Here is a 13,847-nt window from a genome sequence, read left to right on the forward strand (position 1 = left end):
CATTTACTAAGGCATATGTATTCCCACTGAAACACTCTGTTACTCCCAAATAAATAGCAGTGTTCTCTGGAGAATCTCTCTAGATTTTATTCAGGTGGACACTATCAAGTCTCAGCTTCCACCAGTTCCCCTCACTGCTTCCTGCTCCCTTCCTTACCACACTGCTTGTAGTTTTCCTGAGCACCCACAAGGGGGACTTCCCTGACCTCCCCGTCCCTCGGCCCTCCATCCTGAGCTCAGCTGCTTGCTGTGTCCAGCAGCTCTTCCCACCCTGTGGAATAAGCTCTCACTGCTGGCACGATCGGCCACCTCTTTGCTCTTTTATTCCTGTTGGAATCTCCAGTGCCTCCAAGTAACAGGTTCTCAGGATATGTTTGTGATTAGAATTAGCTAATCAACTAGCTAATTAACTGATGTACAGTACCAAGGAATTACTTTTGCCTCTGACTGTTAACTCTGCTTCTGTCATAAAGGAATGTGGGACAGAAAGGGACTTTCATTTCCATCAACTCAAGTGAGGTTCATAAATGAATGAGACGTGACCCGATCCATGATACCTGTGAGAAGCTTACAGTCAAGATGAAAATCAAATTTAGTTGTTGTGATGAAGGAAACCACCCAGGTTTTCTGAGATAAAGTTTTCAGTGGCTTGAGCCTGGATAGCCAGAGGGTCCGCTGCTGTAAGCCCTGAGTTTCCACCAGCAGATGAGCGGGGAGGGACTGAGAGACTGGCAGAGGACAAGGAAGGAGAGTGGCCCTCAGAGGGGACAGGGAGCGAGGGGGCTGTCACAGGTGGGAGCACAGCAGGGACACCAGCTGGAAAACCCACAGGAAGCCCTGGGGGGACCCACTCACTCCTGCTACGCCATTTATTCATTCAGCCAACCGCCCCTCTGCTGGGTGTGCTCCACACTCCCTCACTCACCCGGCTCCCAGCACTGGGCCTTGTGTCAGATCCACCTCCTGCCCGCCCTGGAGTGAGCCCCCGCACCCCACAGGCCACCTCACAGGCACTCAGTCCCACTGCCTCAGTTTTTTCTACACAACATTATTCGTGTCTCTTTTGGTTTACTTTCTGTCCCTCTACAGCACGTGCCATGGGGCCAGGGGCCTCATGCGTGGTTCAGTTGCTGCTTCCCTGTGCTTAGAACACTGTTTGGTGTGCAGTGGGATGATATTTGTTGCATTCTTGCATTTAATTAGCCAATACATTTTAACATCGGTCATGTGCTGGACCCAAGGCTAGGTACTGGTACAAATATGCACGTCCCCCTGGGACACAGGGCCAGCTGCATGGACATGTGGCCTGTGCCGCTGTACAGGGGCCTGTGCTAAAGAAAAAGGTTCTCATTCTTGCTCTTTGGTTGTTTTTGTGGTGCTGGGAATTGATCTCAGGGCCTCACACATGCTAGGCAAGCATTCTAGCAATGAGCCACTGGCATATTACTGAGGCAGGGACTCACTAAACTGACCAGACTGGCCTTGGGCACATCCTCCTGACTCAGCCTCCCCATATTCCACCACACATTGCTACTACTCTTGGGTTAATGTTCTGCTGTCATTTTGGAATTTTTAATGATTTATTAATCAAATGACCTACATTTTCATTTTATAATAAACTTCCAAACTTGTGTAGCTAATCCTACACTGAATTTAATCCTAGAAAGCTCTAGCATATTCAGATTTGAAAACAGTACAGGGGCAAGTCAGTAGACCCTGCACACTACTGGCATTTTGGAGGTTTTTTTTTTTTTTTTTCTTTAATACAGGGGTCTGAACCCAGGGCCTTGCACATACTTGGCAAGCACTTTAGCACTAACACTCGCAGTCCTTTTTGAGACAGGGACTTAAATTATCCAGGCTGGCCTTCAAATTTCTATCCTCCTGCCTCAGCCTTCTGAGTAGCTACAATTGTGAGCATCCATCACAGTTTCTGGACCTATTGTGAATTATTTTAACAAAATTGCGTAATATATTTGAGAGCTAAAAGAGTAAGTGTGTATCTGTCAGTGTTTACAGGAGAAATACATAATACAAGATTTACAAACATTTTTACAAAATTGGCTCACACTGGCCACCCGCAGAGCCAGGTGAGGAAGAGTGCAGAGGGTCTGTCTGCACACTGGGGATCCAAAGGCTCCAGTCCCAGACCTGGAGCTCCATGCAGCATCCTGTGGGGGTCTGTGTCAGGAGGCTGAAGGGTCTGCGATGAAAGCCAAGGTGAAAGGGAAGCGAGGAACTCCTCAGAAGCAATGCTTCCTTCTTCACTCCCCTTTTATGTCATTCTGCTGATAATCTTCCCTGGGGTGGGTCTTCCCCCCAGAACTATGCTGAGCCAATTTAGTTGGGCATTACTTACTCAAATGGACACAGTCAGTCAACCATCACAAAGTGGTTTACAGAGATAGTGTAGTTTGAGGAAAAAACCCTCTGAGGCCAAAGATGGTGGCACATGGTTGTTTTAATCCCCAAATTCTGGGAGGCTGAGGCCAAAAGATTGCAAGTTCAAGTCCACACTGGGCAATTTAATGACTTCGCAAGACTGAGTCTCAACATAAATAAATTTTTCTTTAAAAGGGCTGAGATGAAATTCAGTGTGAAGATTCTAGGTTCTGTTGCAGTAACACACACACACACACTCACACACACACACACACACACACACACACACGAGAGCGCGCACGTGCGCATGCGCTCACGCACACATGCAAAAAATAATACTTTCTTGCAATCAAATGATAGGGAGTTCAGCCCCACCATTTCTTAGCAGTATGACTTTGAGAGACTCATGTAACATCTCTGAAGCTTAATTTCTTCACTACGTGACGGCAGTGTCTAGCCGAGTCGGCTTGAGAACTGAATACGTTATTTAGGCACTCAGGTCAGGCTCTGAACATCCTAAAGCCTGTCTCACACTCCCCTCTCTCTTGGCTCCTTCTGCTCTCCCGTGCACTCCTGGGCTGGAGAATCTGGGTCAGTGTGGGTGGCTGCTGAGTGAGAAGAATACTGAAGAGAAAAACTACAGAACTACAGCCTTAGGGGAAGCAATAACATTTCACTTAAAAATTGCTTGAGCAAAGACTTTGTATACATTTGTGATTCGTTTGCAAATAAACCAAAGACTTCTCTGGCCAGTGCTTAGACAGGAATCTCGGCAAAACTTGAAGACTACTCCCGACCACAGAGAAGCCCCTGACCCTTCCTCAGCAAGACCAGCTCCAAAGAAAACCTTGGAAAATACAAGCTGTGGCTTCCTGAGCCTGCTAGGAATTCATTAGAGGATTTCTAATGTAAGGAGGGTTTCTAATCTTCTAATTTTCTGTGTCTGTGGCTCTTCAATGCTTTCACATTCTTTGTTTAATCAAGCACTGAGCTGGCATTAACTCAGCAAACTGAGTTTCCTACTCCAGTTGAAAAATAATTTCCACTGGGTCAAACCTCACCTGATTTCATGCAAACCCAAGTCAACAGCAAAATTAAAGAGAAAGCTGAGAGCAAACTGACACGCATCTCAAATCGCAGAGACTCTCAGAACCAAGGGAGAGCAGGGGTTTTATTGTACTTATCTGCACTCGTTCATTCATTTAGCAAGCATGGAGCCCTAGCGTCTGTTAGGTGCGGTGCCGGTACTGTGGATAAGGCTTTGTCTTTGTACAATCTGGTACACCACGGGAATACAAAAAAGGAGAGGCGATTCCAGCACAACATTGACTAAGGAAAGGGGAAAGCGGAGGCACTCGGGAAACCCCCGGGTTGGCAAGGGATGGGCTGGAGGCCCCAGCACTCTCGCCTTCGAGTTGCATGAATTTGTCCAACCCTCCACTCCACTCCACTCCACCCCTGCCTCTGTCTCTGAATAAGCTCCACGTGCATCTGTCTTGCACTGCTGCCTTTTCAAGCCCTGAAGCCTGCACTGCAGCTGGGGTTGGAGTCAAGGCCTTCCCACAGAGGTCTGTTTTGTTCGCCCAGAACCTCAGTCATTCATTTATTTGTCCATTCATTTACTACCAAATGCTCAGTGATGACTTCTCCCTTCCGATCCCTGGTGGTCCAGCTGAATGCAAGACAAATACTTTTCCTCAGAGAGCTGGGGTGTTCGGTCAGCACCAGGCCTCATTTTCTTCATTTACTTCAGTTCATTTACAAATATGACCTGATCTCACAAATCCCCTAACAAGCAGGTAGTTTTATCTGCTTTTACCAACAGGAAGACCGAGTTTCAGAAAGCTAAAGTAACTCGTGCCAGGTTGCCCAGCTAGTGAGAGACACAGCCAGGCCTTCACTAAGGCTCAGCTCCTCAGGGTCTTCTCCTCAACTGTCAGGCAGAGCATGGCCTCATCTGGAAATGAGCCTCCCAGTAGCACCTGCTCTGTGTTGAGATGAGGATCTGTGGGACTTTCTTGACCCCAGGATGGCTTTCCTTTGGCCTTATGAAGCCATTTTCCGCATGGCCACAGACAGAAGTCACTGGCCCAGGACTGTACCCAGCTTTCCTCTCCTCCTCTTTTGGAAGTCCAAATAATGTCCTGTAGTAGATGCAGACAAGAAATGGACAGCTTTGCTTTGAACTCAAATAAAATCCTTCTTCCTGCCTCACAACCCTCCCTCCCAGCCCCAGTGTCCTGAAGATCCCCAAGGCTTGGTTGGAATATCAAGCCCCCCACTTAATTTACTTATCTTGCTTCACAGACATAAAAGCAATATCACAAAAAAGTTTTCATAGCCAAATCAGCAATCAGTAAGGTCTACTTGGTTCCTGGGCTCCTTCTTTCTTTCCTGGTCAACTTCCCACCCTTAGGCCACCACGTCTGAGCCACAGGGCCTTGCTCTGATGGCTGGCGAATATCCTCACCAGCTTTAGCCTCTAGCAGCTCTGGCCTGCCTTAAAAGTCCTCAGATTGCCGCACATACTTTCTACTGCACGAGGCCCGACCACAGGTGTCTCCTTATTTGACCAGTTTCTGCTTTATGCCCATTTTTCAAGACAGAATGCTGAGGCTCAAGAAGCTTAAAAGGTTTGTTCGCAGCTCATACATGTCTGGGCCAATTGCTGGAGCAATTGTTCTCCTATTGCAAGGCTGGAATTCTCTCCTGTCCATCCCTGCTGGGACAGACATTTAGTTAAAATACATTCCAATGGGGCTGGGGATTTAGCTCAGCGGCATAAGCGCCTGCCTTGCAAGCAGGCAGTTGTGAGTTCGATCCCTGGTACCGATAAAAATGAAAAAGACAAAAAAAAAAAAAATTCCAAATAAGCTCCTCTTTGATCAGTATGCAGAGCCCCTGGAAAACTATGGGGGATCATCATGCTCTAAACTAAACTCTAAATGGATCAAAGATCTAAATACTAAAACAAACACTAAATCTGCTGAAAGACAGAATAAATAGAACTCTTGAAGACACAGGTATAGGCAAAGACTTCATGAGCAAAATCCTGATTGCTCAGGAAATATCACAAAGAACCAACAACTTGGATCTCATCTTATTGAAAAACTTTCTCACAGGAAGAGAAACTACCAACAGAGTGAACCCACAGAGTGGGAAAAAATTTTTACCAGGTGATCCTCTGATAAATGACTAGTGTTTGGAATACATAAAGAACTAAAAAAACTCAAACCCTCCACATTTAAAGACCTAATCCAACTTCCGGGAGAACATGGCGGACAGATAACAGCAACTACCGGAGGCTCTCTGAAAGACTCGGCTCAGAAGCCAGGAATGGTGCGGACTAAGGAGACATAAGCAGGTGGAGATATGCTCTGCTGACTCAGGAACGAACTGGGCTGAGAGAAACCAACTTGGAATGCATTCCTGGTGCTAAAACAGGAACAGAAAAGCCTCGGTGTGGAGGCTGGACCCTGCGCCATTGTAAGCCGCAATTTGGGTTTCCCACCGCGCGGCGGCTGGCTGCCTGCACAGCGGCTCGGCAAGGAGAGAGATGCGCAGAAGCTCTGAGAACGGCAATCTGTGAACGGCAGGGAGGCGTGCACTGACTTGTGGTGAGGTGAGTGAGAGAAACTGACACTCTACCACAGTTTGACTCCAGCGGAGGACTTTCTGGGTCCGAGCAGTCCTGCGGGAGCAGGGCGCGGTGGCGACTCCAGCCACACATCCCCCTCTCGGGCGAGATTGGTGAAAAGTGCCTGGCCTGCGTGACGCTGCTGGCGGACCTGGTAGGCTGTCCCAACCCAGATCCCAGAGCCTGACGGTGGCCGGGAGGGGAGACGCGTAGGCTGCCTGGTCCGTAACTCCCTGGTGCACAGCGGTGAGCGGGAACAACTAACTGGCGCAAATCGTTCAGGCTGTGGCTGACTGGGAGAGAAGCTGGGCCTCTTATATAAGCTTGCATATATAAGGAACAGAGAAGAAGAGGCAGCATGGGAAGAGGCAGCAACAAGAAAGGCCCCTCGGCCCCCAATTCTGAGAAACAGGCAATAGCAGACACCACACCAATACACATAAGGCACCATATAGAGAGCCTCATAGACCAATTCAGGAATGAAGTTATCAATGACCTGAAGCTAGAAGTATGCAGAATAGTTAGAGAAATGCTAAGTACCACCCAAGAAAAAACAGGTGGTGGAATGGAAGAACAGAAAAAAAGGGGAGAATTGTTTGATGGAGAAAACAGAGAAAGCATAGAATGCGTGAAACAGGTTCAAAGGGACTACCAAGATACTAGGAAGTCTATAGAAGACTGGCATAACAGCTTGAAAGAAACTAAGGACAGACTATCTGAACTGGAGGGCAGACTTGTAATATGGGAGAATGAAATGAAAAACTTCTTAAAAATAACAAAGAAACAAACAGCAATAATACAAAGACAAGAAGATGATAAGAGGATCCATAACTTAAGGATTAAGAACATAAAAGAAGAAGTAGGGACACAAACAAGTGAACTACAAAAGCTACTCACAGAAATAATCCAGGAGAATTTTCCTAATTTAGCAAAAGGTAAAGATACTCAGATGTATGAGGCATACAGGACCCCAGCTACTTACAACCCAAACAGAGCAACACCCAGGCATATAATAATAAAAATTCCAGAAATTCAATACAAGAACAGAATATTAAAAGCTGTAAGAGACAAGAAACAGACCACTTACAAGGGAAAACCCATCAGAATTACAGCAGATTTCTCAGCACAAACCATCAAATCACGAAGAGCATGGGGGGAAATAATTCAAGCTTTGAAAGATAATAATCTCCAGCCAAGATTGAGATATCCTGCACAACTGTCCCTGGAAATTGATGGAAAAACAAGGTGCTTCCAGGATAAAGAGGAACTGGGGGAATTTGCAACCACCAATTCAACTCTACAGAGAGTATTGCAGGATATTCTAAAAAAAGAAAAATACAAAGAATCCAGAAATAATGGCAGAGAGGCCACAACAAATAGAGCAGAGAACAAAATGAAGAAGACAAACTGACAGCTACTGACAGAAAAAGAGCTCAACAGAAATGAGGCAGAGAAGATTGGATGATAGGAACAGATATTTTGGAGAAAATGACATCTTAATAGGTAATACTGATTTAGTATCATCTTGTTTTGAAGTCTCATCTAGCTTTTGTCCTTCTGTCTCCAATGGTCTAAATAGGTTGTATCTTACTGGATTTTATTATGTACGATAGTATAAGCAAAAACCTTGTAAAGACAAGGAGATTATACAGAAACCATTATTCATTTTCTGTTAGTCGATTCTAAATACTCTGTAATGCTGTCATTCTCTTGAATGGTTTTACATTGTTTTGATATACTTAATGCTACAGTATACGAAGTTGTACTCAAGGATTTCAAAGAAAGAGACAATATGGTAACTACTTTTAGGTTAGGATTATCTGGTGGTGAAACACTATTCTGCTTAAATAGTTATGTTTTGATCTGCGCTGTTTCGTTGTTATGCCCTCTTTTATCTCAATCTCCACTCCATTATTTACTTTTTTATCTTTATCCTTTTAATTAAAGGAAAAAAATAGCAGGATATATTATAGTAACCCACTTTGACTTTCCATTACCTTGATTTAAAGCCCTGTATTACTCTCACCATCTGGTTTTTAACTGATGTTCCCCTATTCTGTTTTGCTGGATAGTATCAGGTTCGAAAGTTTAGGCATCAGCTGTGAAGATAATGAGATTCATTATGACGCCCATTCTTGTTGACTTTTATCTACTTTTGAAGACCTACAATGTCTCCAATGTTTTGGTTTTGTCGGTTTTATTCTTTACTGTTTTGTTCAATTGTATTATAACTAATGATATAGGCAATTCTATTAGAGATAGCAGGAGGCATTATAGTAACCATTGTTGATCACCTTGTATTATGTTTTTATATTATCTATTATGTCCACCCTTTTGACTTGACCGATTCTGTTCTGTTATGTCACATTTGGTTTTACTCTCTTCCAAAAAAGTAATAAGAACCGTGGGAGCAATGAAACCCAAAATGTGTAATAGTCATGGTACAAAAGAGAGGAAAAGAAAGTGCTCCAAACTATATAACTGCATGTATATTTAAGTGTATAAGATAGAAAATGATATCACAGAGTTTTATTGGATCAATGAACAGAACTGTTTGCAGTATCATTGATGGAATGTCCACTTTACAAGCTTTAATTTTGTGACTTGAACAATTATTTCTAAGATGACAGTATGTAATCCATTAACTAGTGATTTCCTACTGTTTATTTTTTTTTCTGTAAATCTGTATAACTTGTACCCTTTCCCTGCTTTTTTTTTCTTTTCTCCTTAAATAAAATAAAAAAATTAAAAAAAAAAAAGACCTAATCCAAAAATGGGCATCTGAAATGAATTAACACTTCTCAGATGAAGAAGTAGAAATGGCAAATAAATATATGACAAAAATGTTCAATATCATGGATCTTTTGAAAGATGTAGATTAAAACAACACTGAGATTCTGTCTTGCTCCAGAAAGAATGGATGTTATCATGACTTCAATCAATAACAAATGCCAGAGGGGCTGTGGGGAAAAAGGAACCCTTCGCCACTGTTAGTGGGAGTGTCGATGCAATCATTATGGAAATCAGTGTGGAGATTCCTCAAAAAACTAAATCTAGAGGTTCCATTTTCCCTTTCTTAGTATCTTCCTGAAATAATTAAAAGCATCACATCACAGCAATATATGCATACTCATCTTAGAGCTGCACAATTTGTAATAGTTAAAACTTGGAACCAGCCCAAATACCCATCATTGGACGAATGGCTAAAGAAGATGTGGTTTTGTTTTGTTTTGGATGTGATGGCGTAATCCTCTGCCACAAAGAAGGATACCCTTGAGACATTTCTGGGTACATGGATGCACCTGGAGACCATACTCTTAAGAGAATAAATCGGACCCATGTGTCTAAGTATTGCCTTGTTTCTCTGGTGTGACAAAACCAAAAAGGTAAATAAGGATCAAAATATACAGTAGATATTGAGAAATGACAAGAAAATGTTCAAATGAGACAGGGAACGAGGGAAGGGGAAAGGGAAAAGGAAGGAAAAGAAATAAAAGAGCATAGAAGAAAACACTGGGGACAAAGCTTTTGTAAATAAGGAGGGAAAAAAGGGTTGAAGGAAGGGGGAAGGATTAGGGGGAAAAAGAATCAAGACATCATATACAAGTACAAATTCCCTATGATGAATGTGATCATTATGTATATCTAAAACATACCAATAAAATTAATTTTTTAAAAAAGATAGGAGAACCCACTTGGGCTCTGTAGAATCCCCACCTCAGGTGGATGCAGCCACAGGGCAGGGGACACAGAGGTCTAAGCAAACACAAAGCTAATGTCTGGAGATGGCGAACCTTAATGACAGGAGGACATTTCAGGGAAACACCTCTGTCCGGGACATGGGGAGGAGCAGGCTGTGCAGCCAGGCAGCCCTCGGCCCAGGGCTGGATCACCCAGGCGTCTCACTGCCAGCTGATCACCAACCATTACCTCTGTATCAGGGAACCACATCGTGTCTTTGGGTCTACGTGTCCCGCGCTCCTGTGTCCTGCTCTGTGACGCCAGGTGTTGTGGCCGTTCAGCCCTTTGAGCATCTGTGAGATGACAGCACAGCCACTGCAGCTCTGCTCCCACTCAGGCTTCTCAGAACCTGCCAGGCAAGGAAGGGGCTGGACGTGGAAACCCACCCCATTCAGAGGGAGCGTGGAGAGCTTTGTCAGGGGCCTCCGTGTGCTCAAGTGCAATATGGGGATAGCGGTTCAGAAAGTTCAGGGTTGGCTTGAATCCAGAACCATGGGGCACATCACAACTTTCAAGCCTGGCCCTACCTCCTACCAGCTGCATACCCTTGAGTAAGCATGTTTAACCAAAATGTTCCTGACACTAGTAAGTGACACTTGGTGTCTTGAGACCTGGGGTGCCCCCCCGAGGAGATAAGCAGCAGGCCACTATAAGCTGTATTTACAGCTCCTTCTCATCCTCGAATCATCCCCTGAGCTTCACCTCCTGGCAGGTCAGAGGGGCCTTAGATTCGCTTAAGAGCTTGAACAGCAAACCCAACTGAACTGTGGGAGCTAGACTGCACGCTCCCTTGAATCAGTCCGAAATCATTCCCTAACACACACTGCTGTTTTCCATGAAACCTGTCCCCAGGGCCAGAAGGTTGGAGACAGCTGTGCTAACGTTTCTGGGCTTCAATTTCCAACTGTGTCAGTGGGTTGATATTGAACACGCCTACCTGCTAGAGTTGTGGTTAGCATTAAAGAAGTTAAGACAGTTGACACCCAGTGTCTGATTGATAAGTGGCAGAACCAGCTATGAAGCTCATCAGATGGAGAATCCATAGAAAGGACTTTTCCATGTGACATAAGGTAAAATGTACACCCGGGCTGCAGGCTGGGAAGGTGGCACCGATGCCTTGATTAATGGCTCCTCCAGCGTGGCAGAATGAAGTCAGCCATATGTAGTTCACATTGAGACAGACTCATAAATCACACAAGGCAAGGCTGGTGTGTGGCAGCTGGCTCCGGGCAACCCTTAACCCAGCCTCGTGCCTGCCCACACTGTCTGCCTGGGCCAGATCCGCTCCGCCCACTGTCACAGGCAGTCTGCTTAGCAGAACTGCTTCGGTTCCCTGAGCCTTCTGCACCAGGTGTGGCCCACAGTCCCCAGTCAGGGGCCAGAACCCATGTCCGTCACCTAACCCATGGCTCTCAAACTTGAGCATGTGTCAAAATCCCCTGGGGACTCAGGAAATGCAGAGCTTCTGGTTCAGTGGTCCAAGTGAGATGGAATTTGCCTTTCTGGTACGTTCCCAGGTAGTGTTCAAAGGGCTGTTACCCAGGTCCACACTGGGAGCCCAGCGGAGTGATTTTACATCCAGCTGTTTATCCTCGAGGATGATGAGCCAGGTCGGGCCAGAGCCCAGGAACACACCCATATCCAGGCACCTAGAGGGGCTCTGAGCAGGTTTTCTGGGCCACACCTTGAGAGACATCTATTTGAAAAACAACTTGTTGCAAGATGGGATTGATTTTCAGATGGCTTGAGGGGATCAGAGACCGCCTAAAAGTGAGCAGAAGACATGTTTTTCCTGGCGCTTTCTGACGGCTGACCTTCCTGACCTTCTCTCCAGACAAGCAGCACTCTGTTTCAGGCCTCAGTCTCACCGCTCCCCAAGGGAAGAATACTGAGTCCTGGAGAAATAGTCACATGCCCAGGAGGCCCAGGGCTGTCTGTTTGGCTTCCATGGCTTCCTTCCAGAGTTCTGAGTCACAGACTGGCCCACTTCACCACGACACTGCACAGGGTAAAAAGCCCAGGCCGCCAAGGATAGTGCCCGCTGCACTGCCAGCCTGGCTAGGGTGGCTGCTGCTTCCAGCAGGCAGACATAGCCCACGATGTCCTTTCAAGCTGTCCTGCAAGAGTTCTCTGAGGGACAGAGCAACTCACTGATCCTTCCTGTGGGTCTCGTGATTCCTGCTTTTATCATGTGGTGCAACAGTTCTTAATTTATAGTTTATAAACTGTAGTTTATTTGTCCAACTACAGTTGGAATATTAGCTCTTGATGACAGGTCCCTTTTCTGTTTTCTTAGCATCTGTGTCACGCCCCATGCAAAGGGCTTGGTATGTGGCAGACATTCAGAAAAAGCTTAGTAATGATGGTAATAACATAGATTTACTGAGCATTTGGAAAGGGCCAGGTGTTTTGTAATCATCAAATAAGTCAGTCTTTTTAAAAATCCTCTAGCGTTATGAATGCCCCCATTCTACAGGTCAGGAAACCAATGCTGAGAAGAAATCATTTATTCCACATTACACAGCTAGTAAGTGGCAGGGGGCAGCATGGCTGACGGGGTCTGTAGCATCCATTTCCTGTTCCCTGTACTTCAGAGTAGGCTCAGAAGGAGGGAGCTGACTTCAGATGGCTCTGGAGCCTCAGTCCTGCAGGTTACTCAGACAGTGCAGCTGAGCAGTGGCCGGGAGTGAGTGACCACTCCTTGGATCCATCTCTGAGCTTTGCTCAGTTCCTGGCAGTGAAGACTGCTTACCATGAGAGAGTTGGTGGGGTCCCTCCCACTTTCTGGAGGGACACTGACTCCGCAGCACAAGAACACACAAATACCAACTACACTGAGCACAGCCACCTGTGGACATCATGAACTCCAGTCTGTTCTGGTTCCTGTCCAGACCACACCCCATCCACATCCCCCAGGTCTTGGGGTGCCAGACCCCTTGGAGAACAGCAATGTTGTTCTCCCAAATACAGATGGGAGAACCCTACTCAGGGGCTGTGGAAAGCCTTTGTGAAAATCAAAGCCAAGAGAATGGGGATGGTGCTCAGCACGAAGACCACTTGCTCCATGTATAAGGAGCACCTGGGGCATGATTCCTTAGCACTACCAAAACAAAATGGCAACCAAGTCCCAAAGGCCCAGGATCAGGCACTGCTCTTGCTGGACACTGGGACCCTGGCCTGTGAATTAATGTCCCTTTGGGTTAGTCTGGGAAATGGCCTCAGTTCCAGCGAGAAAAGGAAGTGGGAGAAGCATGCTTAGAGGACAGCAAGAGAAGCCTGGCTCAGGAGAAGCCAACTTTAGAGCCCATCAAGGCTGAGGGGGAGCAGTGGACAGAGAGAAGCTGGCCCAGCATGGCCAACAAGAGGCCTGAGCAGGGCTGGCCAGTGGGCTGGGCTCCCAGAGGGAGGAGGCACAGAGCAACTGGTGGAAACTACAGCCAGGGGCTTCTGCAGGGACTTGTTTCCTATGTCCAGACCCAGCTAGATGCTGCATGGGGTCCTGTGACTGCTGCCTGCTAGGGCTTCGCTCCAGGCTTCTCATGCCCAGGGGCCAGAAATTCCAGGAAATCCTAAGTCAGAAGCTCCAGGGAATCCTAGGTTAGAAGCTCTGAGAAAAATAGAAGCTGGGGCCGAAATGGCTGCGTCCAGGAGAGGTAGTGGCACCCTGACCTGCCCCCTGCAGTTTCTATGTGTAATAGGAAGCGTTTATTTTTACCTAGATGTGTTCAGCTTCTGATAACAGCAATGATGGGGGTTTCTAATTGGTTTCCATGGAAACATTAGGCAGAGCATCTGCTATCTAATCAAGCAAGTCTAGGCCAGCAGGACTCTTTCTAGAGTTATTTTGAATATCTTGCTTGGATTTTGTCCACTGCCTTCTTATGTTAGCAGTGGGGAAGGGCAGTTCAGAGTGGCCAGGCCTGGATTCCAGGGGAAAGACAGAGGGTTGGCTAAAAATCTGAATGTTGGAATGGCCACCTCCAGTGGGAGAATTCCCTGGATGTTTATTTGTAAGGCCCAGCAGTGTCCCAAAATGAGGCAACAGGAGGACTGAGCTCAGTCTGACACATCCTGATCCCTGGGCTCC

This window comes from Cavia porcellus, unplaced genomic scaffold (assembly GCF_034190915.1).
Source record: "Cavia porcellus strain 051 isolate PalLab524CR breed Dunkin Hartley unplaced genomic scaffold, mCavPor4.1 scaffold_31, whole genome shotgun sequence".
NCBI lineage: Eukaryota > Metazoa > Chordata > Mammalia > Rodentia > Caviidae > Cavia > Cavia porcellus.